The sequence below is a fragment of the Crotalus tigris genome, unplaced genomic scaffold (genome assembly GCF_016545835.1).
Source record: "Crotalus tigris isolate CLP2741 ecotype Arizona unplaced genomic scaffold, ASM1654583v1 scf7180000018938.1368258, whole genome shotgun sequence".
NCBI lineage: Eukaryota > Metazoa > Chordata > Lepidosauria > Squamata > Viperidae > Crotalus > Crotalus tigris.
Window position 1 is genome coordinate 935,603 of NW_024097283.1, and position 15,781 is coordinate 951,383.

The following is a 15,781-nucleotide window of genomic DNA, read 5'->3' on the forward strand; positions in this document are numbered from 1 at the left end:
AACTACTATTTGTTACAGGTGATGGCCCTTGCTTGAGTTTGTAACTAGCCTGGGAAGTTAGACAGATACTACTTCCATACAGTGTCCAAGAAAACTACATAGGTCTATGATTTCACTAAGAAACAAAATTCAAAAGAGATTTTATTTTAGGGATGAGATTAAATTGTCTTTTGTTTCTGGGTTAGCCATATTGAGCTAGTTAGTTACCCTGATGGGCTTGTACTCCATGGAAAATACCTGGCGACATACTCCAGTATATCAGGGAGCAAGCTAGTCATCCAGTGACTAAATGTCTGCTTCTCTGAGAAAGGGTATAACTGAAATAACTTAACTGAATCTTAGTTTAGATAGTCAACCCTATTTGTACTATTTGAGTCCTGTGTGCAACAAACAGAATGGCTTTGAATGAGCTGTATAGGAAGGAATGGTTGAATATTAATTTATTTTTCCTTTGCTGGATTGTCCAAGTTGGCACTGGGTGAAAATAGTGTCTGGCAACCCTGGGATGTGGAAAAGGAGAAGGCAGCAAATGTCAGTGTTTGGGATTGCTGGAACTGGAACACTTATTTCATAAATAACTGCAGCCTTTTATATTGGAGATAATTAGTCCCTGGCTTTTTGCTGAACTCAAACCAGAACGACGTGTACTTTAAAAACAAATCAGAACTTTTACTAAGATGAACTCTTATTCTATGGTCTCTTTAAATTATGTAAACTGGTATGGTTTGCCCAGTTTATTACCAAGTTCATTTTGGTGTTGTTAGGCATGGGAGAAATTCAAACATTTGTGCAAAGTCTTAAAATACTATTCCATTTCTGTTGTGTGACACTTCTCTGGTTTTTCAGTCATCACCAAGCATTTCACTTATTTTCTGGCATACTGATTACCTTGAGCTTACTTTGTGCAATCATGGGTCTTCTTAGGGAGTACTTTAGCATTGGCAGAACACATGGGATTAGCAGGTCCCATTGGCAGAGGAATCAAGAGCAAGCAGGTTCCCTTTCCATCATACCTTACTCCTGAAGCCTGCACAGCTTGAAATGCAGGTACCCAGAAATTGACTGAAAGAAGTAATGGGTGGGGAATGGGACAAATGAGGTTATGTTCACTTGCAAAGGGCAGAGTCAACCATTTGATGTGTGGTACGGAAGAGTGAAATGGAATTTTTTTGCACAGGTGGATGCCTGCCCATGACATCAAGTAAGCCTGTCAGATCCCTTCCTGGAAACTCATTTGTTTCCCTTTCTCTAACTGAGTTCTGAGGTGGCTGGGTGTGGTACTCCCAAGTCAAAGTTACATTCAAGCAGGCAAATGTGTTTCTGTGTCACCTGTTCTTGAATTTATTTGATTGACGGCAACTGACTTGTGACAGTTCACAACATAGTAAAATAGCCAGTACAAACTAAAAACAAGATATGAGTATAATATACAGAAAGAAAAACAACAGACCCATTCAACATCCCATTCAGCTCAGCCCAAAGCCTGGGAGAACCAGATCTTCAGAACCAGAACCAAATCTTCAAGGCTTTATGGAACACCAACAGTGAGGGCCATATAGACCTCAGCAAGAACTCCCTGAATGGGAACAAACTCACTTTTCCATGATGCTCCCACCTGGAATCTGGATAGGATAAGAACTTGTCCCAGTGATTAAGCTTTTAAAGAAATGGCTCCAGTTCTCACATTTTTACCAGATTGCCCGTAACCAAGAATGTCTGAAAGATATGGTGCTGGAATACAAATCCAACCCAAAAGTAAACAAAAGAACAAAAGTAAACAAAAGAACAAGGATTTGACAGTAATGAAAGCAGTGAAGTAAGGATTTGAAAGAACAGTTGTACCTGCTGCTAATTATTGTATGTAAGGCTGACATCTGCCTAGCACTGAGTCATCTGCAAGCCATCTAAGCCATTGATGGCGAACCTATGGCACGCATGCCAGAGGTGGCACTCGGAGCCCTCTCTGTGGGTCTGCACGCCATTGCTCTAGCCCCGCCTCCCCCCACAGCCCCCTCCTCACCAGCAGCCCCTCTGGTGGAGAGTCTCCCCAGGCACGGCCCGTGCGGAGCAGCGCAGCCAATGACATGGCAGCCAGGCAGCAGGAACAAGACATGCAGATGATGCTGCGGGGTGCGGGCGGAGGGCGTGGCTGCCATAGCACTGCAAGGCCGCCTGGGTGATCTGCTGCAGCGGGCCATGGAGGTGGTGAATTGCCCTGCAGGTTGGCGGGGCAGGGGCGGAGCACGGGCGGGCTGGGGTTTTTTGAACACTCGGTCTCTAAAAGGTTCACCATCACTGATCTAAGCAAACCAAGTGAAGGAAACTCTGAACTGGAGCATGTATAAAACTATTCTGATGATGTTATGTAGTTTGATAATGAAGTATCTGCAAGAAAACAATGAAGCTCAGAAAGCTCTGAAACAGCATGTAAAAAAAGAAAAGACCTCACCTTACTAGTCCTAGTTTTCACAGAACTTTTGAGTCTTTGAATGAGAATGCCTAATTTTTGCTGAATTTCCCATTCTTTGCCTTTTTTGGGAGAGGTGGAGGGTGGTTCCTTTGAGGCTACCGGTACTTTAAAATCCCCAACCTTGCCAGCTGGCCACTCAAATTTTGCCTGGATCTACAGCAATGATAGGGTAGTGATGCAACAAAGATAACTTTTCACCCTGGAGGAAAAAGATACTAGAAAAAGGGTAATTTGTAAATATTGTGCAAAACTTAGAATGCATCAGTGACTATTAGTGACTATTGCTTTCAAAGAAAACTGGATATGCCTGAATGAAACTGAATGTAAAGTTGCATTTACCCTAACAGGATATTCAAATAGTTTAACTATGCATAAATTAAATTGAAGCAGTTTACCAGGGATTTTTTTTCTCCTTTGTATCATTTAGAATAATGTTGGTGAAATATTTTTTACATCTTTGAATTGTCTGTTATTATGGTGTTCTAATTTTAATATCATTCTTTTCTCCTTTCCTCAATTTACATGCCAACCATTTCCCTGGCTGATTTGCAAATTCAAATTTTGTTTTTTTGTAATTCATTTCCATTGCCTTTGTAAGCATTTAAATTGTTGTAAAATAGTTTTCTTTTCTGGGGATTTCTTTAGTTCTTCTTTCATTTTTATCTTGTCCAAAATTGCTTATTTTCTTTTCTCTCAGGTTTTTTTTTTTGAGCCTGTCATTATGTTGTATAAATTGTCGCCTCATAAAAGCTTTTCTTGTGTCCCAAACCATTCTTAGGTGTACTTTTATTAATATCGCTGTCAAAAAATTCTTTCAACTTCTTTTTGAAATCTTCCATTACTATATCTTTCTGCAATAATATTTCATTTAACTTCTCTGTGAAGGAGCTGGTCTTCCTTTTAAATGCTAAAGTCATCGTGTTGTGGTTTGAAAAGGTCTTTGGCAATACCTTCACGTTGTGATCACTAATAACCAGGTTCTTAGAAATCCAAAATGTATTGTTGATTGAGAAAGATCTATGTCTTTCAGAAAAACAAGTACATTGTTTTGCATCACAATTTGGTAATTTACTTCTTGAAATTTTAATGTCTTTCTCAGATGTTCTATCTTTTTCTGGACAGATTATTCCCAGTCTCCCATTAAACACCAATTTTCCTATGGTAAGTCCATTTATCCATCAGACCTTTATAAAATGTTATTTTGTCCTTGTTTGGAACATACATTCCTTTTTTCAAAGTCTTGATCCCAAACACAGTAGCTTCAACTCCCAGATATAGGTAGTCCTCGACTTACAACCATAATTGAGCCCAAAATTTATGATGCTAAGTGAGACATTTGTTAAGTGAATTTTGCCCCATTTTATGACCTTTCTTGCTACATTTCTTAAATGAATCAATGCAGTTGTTAAATTAGTAACATGGTTGTTAAGTGACTCTGGCTTCCTCATTGACTTTGCTTGTCAGAAGGTCACAAAAGGTGACCCCAGGACACTGCAACCTTCATAAATGTGAGTCAATTGCCAAGTGTCTGAATTTTAATCCCGTGACCAGGTAATGCAGTAATGATTGTAAATGTGAAAAATGGTCATAAGTAACTTTTTCCAGCGCCGTTGTAACTTCGAACGGTCACTAAATGAACTGTTGTAAGTCAAGGTCTACCTGTATCTGCCATAATCTTCAGATAACATCAGTTCTGGTTTAAATTGGGGGTTTATATACAAAACAACTCAATTTTTCTCTTTTGATTTCCTCTGAATAAATTGTCCACCCATTTTGTTTGTAGTTTAGATATTTTGCATCCTTTTTTTCTATGCATTTCTTATGAAAAAAAACCCCACACCTTATTTCAATCTTTAAGATAGTGGAATAATTATCTTCTTTTTTGAGGAGTATTTGTTCCATTTATATTCCACACTGGGCCTTTAAAATCTATATATCAGAAACTTTAAAAAAAATCAAGACATGTGCTGCCTAACTTGGGTGGTCTCCTCAGTTTCTTGTTGAATCTGTTGTTTAGGGTCCTTTGTCACTTCAATTTGCATTTCTTCCAACTCTTCCTTAAATTCTTTCGCTTTGGGGGCTGAATTCATTCTGAACCTCTGTTATTTAAAAGTGAAGATCACTCCTTATTTATCCCATTGAAATGGCATTTTTTTTCTGTTTGAAACTATTTTATTAGAAAAAAGTACTTTTTTTATTAACTACTAGAGGAAAGTTTCACATTGCTCTTCTGCGTCTTGTTGTTGTTAGTTGCAAAGTCGTGTCTGACCCATCGCGACCCCATGGACAATGTTCCCCCATGCCTTCCTGTCCTCTACATCTTCTGGAGTCCATTTAAGCTCATGCCTACTGCTTCCAGCCACCTCATTCTCTGTCGTCCCCTTCTTCTATTGCCCTTAATCTTTCCCAGCATTAGGCTCTTCTCCAGTGAGTCCTTCCTTCTCATTAGGTGGCCAAAGTACTTGAGTTTCAGCTTCAGGATCTGGCCTTCTAAAGAGCAGCTGGGGTTGATCTCCTCCAGGACTGACCGGTTTGATCGCCTTGCAGTCCAAGGGACTCGCAGGAGTCTTCTCCAGCACCATAGTTCAAAGGCCTCAATTCTTTGGTGCTCAGCCTTTTTTATGGTCCAACTTTCACAGCCATACATTGCAACTGGGAAAACCATGGCCTTGACTATACGTACTGTTGTTGGCAGGGTGATGTCTCTGCTTTTTAGTATACTGTCTAGATTTGCCATAGCTTTCCTCCCCAGGAGCAAGCGTCTTTTAATTTCTTGGCTGCAGTCCCCATCTGTGATAATCTTGGAGCCCAGGAAGATAAAATCTGTCACTACCTCCATTTTTTCCCCATCTATTTGTCAGGAATTGAGACGGCCTGCGTCTGCATCTGCTAGACAGCAAACTGCTTATGGGAATGGCCTGTTATTTGTATATATTTGTAATTGTAATTCATAATTGGTTAAATACGCCAGAGGGAGTGGCTTCATGCAACATAAACATCCAATTAGGCTAGCCTTTGTGTTTTTTTTTATTCTTTTTATTCTGATTTATAGGCTGCCCAGATTTATGGTGCATAGATATACATTCACAAACATCAGAGCAACTGCAATCTAGTTTAGTGAGCATGATATGTGGGTGTCAGGTTATCAGACATCAAGGTGCACTTGAAGCTGGATATTACTTCATGCCTCTGCTTCCAAGCTAAAATTGTGGGATTCCCTCAGGGCTGGATTTACTTACCCTTTCTATTCAATGTGAACAAGAGGTTGCTGGGTGAGGCCATCCAGGGGCATAGGGTGCAATATCATCAGTATACTGATAATACTCAGTTGTATATCTCTACTCCAGGTTGGATAAATGATGCCATTCAGGTGCTGACTCAATGCCTGGAACTTCTGAGTGTCTAGTTGGGAGGAATAAGTTGTGACTTAGCTCTAGTAAGATGAGAGTGGCTCTGGGGTTTTGGATTCTCTGGAAATGGAAAGATGCCATGGTTAATTTTTTTAGGATAGTATTGCGCTGGACGGTGTTTGGGCCACAATTTGGGGGGTCCTCCTGGACTTGGGTGCTGAGGTACTGACTAGAGTGGCTTTGGACAAATTAGTCTTGTGCATCAATTGTGCCCATTCCTGGACTGGAAGACCCTGCTCATGGTCACCCATGCCCTAGTCACTTTTTGTTTGGGCTACTCTAATGCACTCTACATAAAGACTCCTTGAAGGCCACCTGGAAACTTCAAGTGATTCAGACTATAGTGGTGTGCACAGTTTGGGGTGTCCCATAATTCACCCATGTTACACTGCAGGTGCACAAACTGCACTGGTTCCCAGTTTCTTTTCAGTGCAATTCAAGGTGCTGGTTAGTACTTTGACATGGGACTACAGATAACCTTCAACTTGTAATCATTTGTTTAATGACCATTTAAAGTGCTGAAAAAAGTGTCTTATAACTGATCCTTGCACTTACAACCATTGCAGCATCTCCAAAATTGGTGGGTATATTAAGATTATGCTAAAGGTAGATAAGAGAGCAAAAACAATTAAGAACCCCTGCCATCAATAGAGAAGGCAGGTAAGCTGTGGAAGAATCTTTGGATTTTCCCACAATGTGGTTTCAGTAAATATTTTACTGTGTTCACTTAATTGAATTATCTTATTCCAAGTATATCAAGTTTTACTGATCAGATGCAGGGAAAGTCCACCTTTGGCTTGTAAGATCCTGCCATTCTCTACAATTTCATGTTCTATCCTGACACCAAACTTGAATCTTCTAGTCTAATCCTTGGCCTCCACTTATTGTGGGTTCATCAACTTGTTTGACAAGAAACACAATATTTTTTTAGATCAAAAGTTGGCAAGCAACTCTACATTGAGCTGTAACAGAGGATGCATTGTGCTACATCATAATTTGTTTATGATTTGTTCCTGGTTAACAATTTCTTATTAGCTGATCAAAATATAAAATACAAAACATATGAAGAAAAATAAAGATGATGAAAAGATAAGGAAGGAAAAGGGGAAGAGAAAAAAGTGCAAGACAGAGGGAAAAAGGAAAAAAAGGCATTGACTTCCAACTCCTTTTGGTGCAGTACAATCAGGTAGTAACATAAAATCTCATCTTTTTACTTTTACATAAATAAAATATAGTAGCCATTTCTCCACTAATTCCATCAACTTTTATAGCCATTCATCCATTATGGGAATCTTATTTTATTTATTTATTTATTTATTTATTTATTTATTTATTTATTTATTTATTTATTTCTAAAATTTATATGCCGCCCAATCCCAAGGGATTCAGGGCGGCGTACAAAATTAAACAATAATCTGACAATAAAACAATAAAATAAATACATTCATACAGCATGTCCGATCATATCCACCCCCCCCGGGGACATCAGCCCCAGGCCTGCCGGAACAGGAGAGTTTTAATGGCTTTCTTAAAGGCCAGCAGGGTGGGAGTAGTTCGAACCTCGGGGGGAAGTTGATTCCACCAGGTCGGAGCCACCACAGAAAAGGCCCTTCCCCGAGGGCCCGCCAGCCGACATTGTCTGGCCGACGGGACCTGAAGGAGGCCCAATCTATGGGACCTCACCGGTCTCTGGGAACTGTGCGGCAGTATGCTGTCCTGTAAGTAACCTGGCCCTATGCCATGAAGGGCTTTAAAGGTGATAACCAACACCTTGAATTGCGTCCGGAGACCCACAGGAAGCCAGTGCAGCTCGCGGAGGATATGTGACACGTGGGCGTACCTTGGCGCACCCACAGTCACTCTCGCGGATGCATTCTGAACCAACTGCAGCCTCCGAACGCTCTTCAAGGGTAGCCCCATGTAGAGCGCGTTACAGTAATCCAGTCTTGAGGTGACAAGGGCATGAGTGACCGTGAGTAAAGCCTCCCGGTCCAAATAAGGCCACAACTGGTGCACCAGGCGAACCTGGGCAAAGGTCCCCCTGGCCACAGCCGATAGATGTTGTTCCAAATTTAGCTGTGAGTCCAGGAGGACACCCAAGTCGCGTGCCTGCACTGAGGGAGGTAAATTTGCCCCCCCCCCAGGACTAATGATGGACCATCCAGTTGACCTTTGGGAGGCAAGACCCAGAGCCACTCGGTCTTGTCAGGGTTGAGTCTAAGCCTGTATCAAAGTATCCTTCCATTTTTGTGCATAAAGTTTTCTTGCTGTTGTCATATTCTTGCTGCTGTCATTTGTTTATGGCTTGTTGAAAAAGCTATAGTTGGTAAGGTCATACAATGTACAAAGCCAGAACCAAACACATCACATTACAATTATGAGTGTCGAATTATAATTTGTAATTATATATAATTATGTATAAAGCAAATCAACAGGTAGCACCTTTATTAAATGGGGAATTCTTGGAGAACTAGTTGGGCAATTTAGTCCAACAACTCAATGTAGTCTCTTAGAGAAGTATGCTGGACTCACAACGGGCAACTTTGTCATATGCAAAAATCAGCTTTTAGACATTTCTGCTATCAAAACAAGGAAGTGGAACTTCTTCAAAGCTGTTCCAAGAATTGGTCCCATCTTTTCACTAGACGCAAAACAATTTGACAGTTCATGGGATTGGGTTATGTACTTCAGCTGCTTTGAAAAATTCAACAGTTCGAATTCAACAGTTGGGCAGTACTGAGTAGTCAATAAGAAGGAAAGGAAAAGGATTGGAAATAAAGGAATGCAAGCATCAAAAGGATTGCTCCCACCTTATTTATGAGCTGTTTGCACTGCTTTGCATGTGTAATGAGATGTTCAAAAAAAACTGCAATTAAGGTTGGATGGACTCAGTTGGACTTTACAGCAAGCTGAACAAAAGCCTAATTACCACCACTGTGTTTTTGCACCCAGTGGAGAAATATTACAGGCTCAGGGAGTTGCTATGGGAGCAGGAGCAGTTATGCTCTAAGTGCCACAGCGAATGCAAGGCCACACTGGCATTCCCCCTTCAAGTAAATTGTTCTTTGTATTTTTCCATTTGCTGTAAACGGGGAAAGGTGCTTAGCTCTGCTTTAGCAGGCGATGGTAACTGATGTTTGCAAATTGCCTCTTGTCTTATGGGCACCCAGAGAATTATTTTAATCTAAACTGGGTAAATTTTTAAAAGATCTTAAATTCTTTTCATTCCCAGTGTCAGTAGGTTGGAAGGCCCATCAGAGGCCAGACTTCAAATTTCGCAAAGCTTCAAGCTTTCCTTCTGTGGCTGCTTGATGACTCACATCTAGCCTTACGAAAGGGCTGGAGGATGACAATCATAGCAGCTGAACAGCAGGGGTCTGAAAAAATGAACTGCAACTCTCACTGTTTTTCAGCATTAGCCAGGCAGATGACAGGACTCCTATGATATGTAATCCAGCAACATCTGTCAGGTCAGAGGTTTCTACCCTTCAATCTCAGGAGCATATTCTCTAATGACCTCTCATCATAAGGGAGAACAGTTTTTTGGAAAATAAAGCTATACTATTTGAGAATCTCAGGTTACCTTTCTTGTTATGCATTTTTGTTTTCGGTGGATCATAAAGTTTGGTGGAGATGCAAAAGCCTCAGCCGTATTAATGTACAAACTGTGAATGTATAGAAGACAAAGAGAGGAGACAGAGGAGAAAGCACAGTGCATAAGATTTCAACTGTTTAGATGTCAACCAGGAAAAGTGGCGATTTAAATCTTAAAACTAGAGGGAAAACGATGCATTTGGAAATAGAAGCAGCAGCACTATTGGTAGTAAGGGCAGCAGATATTTTTATGTGAAAAAAAAATAATCTCCATGGGATCTGAAGTAAGCCTGGAACATATGAGTCGGTGAAAAGCTAGGAAAATTATGGCATTCAGAGAAGCCTTTTCCAAGTGTTTGCTTTCTAGATATGTTTGAATATAACTCCTGCCTAGCTGGGAATAATGGGAAAAAAGATTGAAATACTTGTCAAGGATACTGGATTGGGGAAAGTTGATTTGTAATGATATTTGCAAGAGAAGAATCTAATTGCTTTGACCCAGGATATATTTAGCCCAGGGCTTGGTTTTCTAATAGCAGTCAATTGATGTCTCTATAACTTTTCAGGTACAGAAGTACCACTGGAGGCACGAATATGGTGATTCTTATTAACTAGCATCAGTAATATGTAATATGTGATGATAGAATAAATCTTTCCCAAGTTTGGTCAAGAAGATCCCTCCCAATTTGCTGGTGGAATATATTTAAGAAAACATCTAGCCTCTGCGACTAATGCAGTGTACTAGAATTGCTTGCAACAAAAACTCTGAACTGTAGTGAGAAGGCGGAAAACAGCAGATGTCTTGAAAAAAGTATATGACAGCCATTGGGAAACCATGAACTTAGTCTGGGAAGACAAAATTAGACGAGGATGAAACTCAATATGGTTCTGCCTTAACTCTCTTTAATATAAGAGGGAGAGAAAGACTATGATATTAAGACCAGCAGAGTTTTAGTATTTCTTGTGGTGTCTATTTCCTGATTGGGTCTACCACAAAGAAATGAAAGAAACTCATTGTAGTTGAGAGATGCTATTTTCTACAGTATCTTGATAGCCGTGGTGATGTGTCTATAGCCAGCGACTCTTAAGTAAAAGAGGAGAAAGAGTACCATGGAAATAAAATAATCAAAATAAAATAGAACAAAATAAAATAAATTAAAAAAGACTGGAGAGTAAGTTGATAAATATGCTTGAAAGAAACTTGGTATGTTCATTGTCCATCTTTTGCAATGCTTCAGTTGGGAAAGCTTTGGGTAATTTTCTTAATATGTTTGAACTCTGAATTAAATGTTGGCAACTGTATCGGAATTTACAGGAAAGGTTAAACAGAATATTTCTTATTTTAGGCTGAAGGGAGTCTATTAATAAATAAACCAAGCTGTGACCGGACTTTAAACATGTCAAAGGAGATCAACAATAAAGTAGTTGATAATATGCTTTTGTCATACTGCCCAGTATATTTTATAGTTCGCATGTCTTGGGCCAGATAAGATATGGAAACGAATTATATGAGACGGATTTAGAAACCATATCAGAATAGGTAGAGAGAATCTAGGGAGGGTGAAATTGAACTGAAGCTCAGGAATGGAATATAAAATAAGTTGAGATAGTGTAACAGCAAGCAGATTGGTAATTTACTTGCCTCATCCAACTTTTCCTCCATTAGTAATAGTATTTATTATGTTCTTAGACCAGAGTACAAATAAGTATAGAAATCATAAAAAAGGAAGGTAATAAAATTGTAACCAAAACTTAAAACTCTATACTGTAATATTCTTCAGCTTGATCTTCTTACGATCTCATAGTCTAGCATAGCCACCTAGAGTCACCATAACAGTGAGATGGGAAGCATATACATTTAGTAAATAAATAATAAATAAACAAAGTTTTTGTTGCTAACAAGCAATATTTTACAACAATACATGTCATTTATTGGTCTTTATGAGCCTGATCTAAAATTCATCAAGGTGGCTTGGCCCTTTTTTAAAAAAATAATAATTAAGGGCTGAATTAATCTGGAATCAGAATAAAATATGTATTTCAGTGTTCAGTTCAATGCAATTTAATTCAATCTCCCTGGATTCATAATGATATAGTCTCTAGAAGGCTGGAATATTATTATACTCTATAACTGCCAAGGAAAGGGCATTAAACTGGGCTCTAAGAAGTGTCCAGAGATAGGTAAATAAGCATAAGAAGTTTGTAGGAAAGTTCTCTGAGGTTCTTTTAGGAATCATAAGAGCCTTATGATTTGTATTAGATCACTTGAAAATGCAATGCTCTCAATCCACTCTTTGATATAAGTTTCTTAATCTTTTCAAGATCAAATTGTAATACTCAGTGATAGGCTATAGGGCAGCAATTTTCATATGATGTTTTCCTCATCATTTTGCCTTAGAGTCATCAGATTTTATTAATGGAAGCAGCCCAACTGGATCCAACTTTCACCCTTCAACATGCAAATGAGATTCCTTGTCATATTTTGCCTTCAACTTTGTGGAGATCACCTTTAATCTTACAGTTGTATTGGGGAGAAATCTAGGTGTCATTATTAAAGATCTTAATTATCCTGATTGGAGTTGCAATAGGAGATCATAAAAGGTAAGCAATTGCTTTCACAGTAAATAATTTGATGTGTCTAAATTAAATTCCTTCTCTGTCTCTGATGAAATTTGGGGGTTGCTGTTGTGTACTCTTGTGGGCTAAGAAAGAAGAAGCATTAACTGGGGCTGATGTCCTAGAACAGTGGTTCTCAACCTGTGGGTTGGGACCCCTTTTGGGGTCGAACGACCATTTCACGGGGGGTCGCCAAACAACACAGTCCGCCATTTCCCCCCCCTTTTCCTTAGCTGTGCTACTCCCTTTTATTCTAGTGGCTTTTGAAAGCCAATAGAATAGACTCTCTTGAATAGAGTCTAATTCTATTGGCTTTCAAAAGCCAGTAGGAATTGTCCAGGCTGTCTCTGCCCTGCTGAGCCCGCCAAAAGTCCCATTCTGCAAACGGTGCTGCACCAGTTGAGTAGTCCTCGACTTACGACTGGTTGAGTAGTCCTTGACTTACGACCGGTTGGGGGTCGCGGCATTAAAAAGGTTGAGAACCACTGTCCTAGAATATTGAAAAACAACTAAGTATTTAAAACATTTGACTTGTACTGCAGTTTAAACTGGGGATAGATCATTCTGGAGAAGGGCCAATTACATGGTTGCTAAGAGTCAATTTGATGACACATAAACAACCATTCAATCAATAATTTAATTATTTACATACCACCTGTGGGATGTGATAATATTGGAGAATACTGTGACTGGTTTTCTGATGGTTAATAACTTGGCAGAGTTGAGTAAAGAGTCTTGAAAACCCCCCTGAGACTCACCTAGCTTAGCAACAAAACAGCAACATTAATATTAACTGTATAAAGCAGAATAGATAGTCATTTATCCAACATTGGTGGTGTGTAAAGCTAAATTTTGTAAATGTTTAATAAGCAAAAACAAGTAAATATTTAACAAGAACATGGTTAAGATACAACCTTGTTTTATGTTCTTGGCAATTGCGATGGTACTGGAATGCTGTTCAGCACAGTTATATTTGACTCTAATTTTTACATATTAGTAACAACAAAGTTTTGCCAACATATCAGATAATAGTTTCAGAAATTCTGAACTTCTTGTCTGAGATGCTATATTATCTAAGAAGATAATGGTACCAAATTAGTTTTTGTTAGGTCTGCTGGGATAAGGTCATTTTTAGGATCTTTGTCTCCATTTAAGTGATCAGTCAGTAGTTGGACCTCTGTAATCGATACCAAAGGCCAAGATGTAGATGATCAGCCAATAGATATAACAGGTGAAAGTCAGTCCAAGATTCTACATACAGTCCATGACTCCCTATCTAGATAGCAGGCCACCTATGACAAACCCTGTATCAAGGTGTCCCTTTTTAACATATCAGGAAAATGAATCATTTTATTTTGGATAATCTTAATTCTGAACTCTTTTTATTTATTTTTTTTAAAGCTCCTACTATTTCACCTGTATTGTTTTTTCTTTTGATTTTTTTTTCTGGTTGTTTTAAAATGCTTTCACATTATTACTACCACTCTACTAAGACTGGGGAGGGGAGGAGATTTCTAGATATATGCTAGATCTCTCTCTCTTCCTCCCTCCCTCCATCCTTCCCCCCTCTTGCACGCATGTGCGCGTGCGCACGCTCATTCTTCCCCAAATTTGGTGAAGGAAAGTGGATGTTTTCAAAATGAAACCCAGAATTTAGGAATTATGTAAAAATTCAATCTTCCCATGAAAAATAAGTTTTTAAATGTTATTGGGTTTTTAAAACTTATTTTCAACAAAATTGTTTTATTTCATAATGTTGTAAAGCTTTGCCATTGTTCTGTTTCATATATCAATTAAAACAAATTGTATATTTGTTTCTTCCCAATCCTGAACTCAGTGAAATCACCAGTTTTGCTCATGGAAGGCCACACAAATTTATTGATCGCGGGCCATAGCAGTACAAAGCTAAGAATCCTGGATTAAGACATTGACGGACAGAGCAATTTGTAAGTGAAATAGAACAACTTCCATGGAATCATTCCACTGCACATGGCTACATCTGCTTGAATTAGTTGGATTTGCTTGCATTCTTTACTGAATCTTGTGAGGCAGTGCCTTGTGAGAACATAATGTGATTTTTATTTATGAAATATATCCGCATCATGTGTTCCTGATTTTATACCACTTGAAAGTGTGTTAGTCATAGACTATGGAGATGGGGGTAAATCTTTAATTCTTCCACATTGGAACCTATAAAGATTCACCCATTCTGAAATCAATAGGATGGTTTAAATCAGTGCCTTTCAAGTTTGGCAACATTAAGATGTGTGGACTTCAGCTCCCAAAATTCCACAGCCAATATAGTTGGAGCATTCTGGGAGTTGAAGTCTGCTCATCTTCTGGGAGTTGAAGTCTGGTTTAAAGGTCAATAGTATATGTAGTTTGTTAATCTGTGATAAATTAATGTTTAGTGTAGTTCATCTTGTAAACATGGGTTGCAGCTGACAGCCACAGCTGACAACCCACTGCCAACTGAAGTCCTAACTGAAAATGCCAAGTTCTTAAAGAAGGAATAATTCTGAAATAATATTGTCTTTTTTGAAACAACAAGCAAGGGTCCTTGACCAAAGCATAAGTATTACTCATTTAGATTAGCCATCCAATTGCTTTGACAGCATTAATTTAAATGCTGATCATTTTAAACCAGTAATCTTGTTTGACCAGAAATGATCGTGATTTTTCATCAGTAATTCTATATCTCTAATGACACTGCTTTAGATTAATAATCCAAATTCTTTGGATATGTCTACATAGTACCAGTTGCAGCTGCCTTCACTATTTTTTAAACCCAACTCTAATATTATCTTTGACCTCAAAACAAGGTGGAACTACTTATCATGGCTGAGGTTATCAAAACTTGAAATTATTCATTCTCAATGTAATCACTGATACTCAGTTCTGATAATACATTTTTACATGCCATTTTATATTTTTCCATATTCATTTAAACATAACTTGGACAAAAAAAGCAACTCTGTGGGAAGGTGACTATGTTACACACATGTTGACCGGTGTTGAATAAAGCTAAGCAACTGTTTTGTGTTTGGTTTCTTTAGACTTCAGTAACACACATTTAATATTTTTACATCCTTCTCAACCAACCAATTTGCCCTTTGATAGCCTGGATTTTGTGTAACATGCCTAAATTGATAAAATGAAGACAATTTCTTGAAATGTTGATGTATTGATGTTCAATATTTGTTGAAATAATTAATGGAAAGCTGGGTTTTGTAAAATTAGCTTTCATTTAACCAAACATATATCTAGCATTCCAGCTATTTAACTCCCACATGAAATAATAAATGTAATCCTCCCCTAATATACAAATAGATTTATTCAAACTTTAGATTAAGGGTTCATAAAAATAATTATTCATAGTTACTGGATATAATAAGCTCTATAATTATGATGTCCCACTTAGGGCATTTTGAAGGGGAAAAATGCATCTGATAATGTCATTACACACATGACATTACTTACATCCTTTGTCAGATATCAACATACAAATGTAATGACAGCATTTGTGCAATGCCACTGCATTTAAAGCTCTTTATGGTATGGGCCCAGGTTACTTGAGGAACCATTTCACCCCAATGGGATTGGCCTGCTCCATTTGTTAGAGCAGAAGGGGCGTGCTGTGGACCCTGTTGATCAAGGAATTCCTGCTGATGAGGTCCATGTGAAGAGCCTT

At 38.6% G+C, this 15,781-nt stretch overlaps 1 protein-coding gene across 11 annotated transcripts in view; it reads left to right on the forward strand.

The window, feature by feature from the left end:
• HMCN1 (hemicentin 1) overlaps positions 1-15,781 on the forward strand; it is a 433,480-nt gene that overhangs the window by 54,131 nt on the left and 363,568 nt on the right. For 9 of the 11 annotated variants that reach the window (XR_005558453.1, XR_005558455.1, XR_005558456.1 and 6 more), the window contains 2 exons: positions 11,873-12,075; positions 13,928-15,126. The exons of 1 other annotated variant lie outside the window; for it this stretch is intronic. The gene's annotated coding sequence lies outside the window, so the exon portion shown is untranslated. Of the gene's footprint in view, positions 1-11,872; positions 12,076-13,927; positions 15,127-15,781 lie in introns of those variants that run through there. One more of the 11 variants, XR_005558451.1, reaches the window with a different exon arrangement.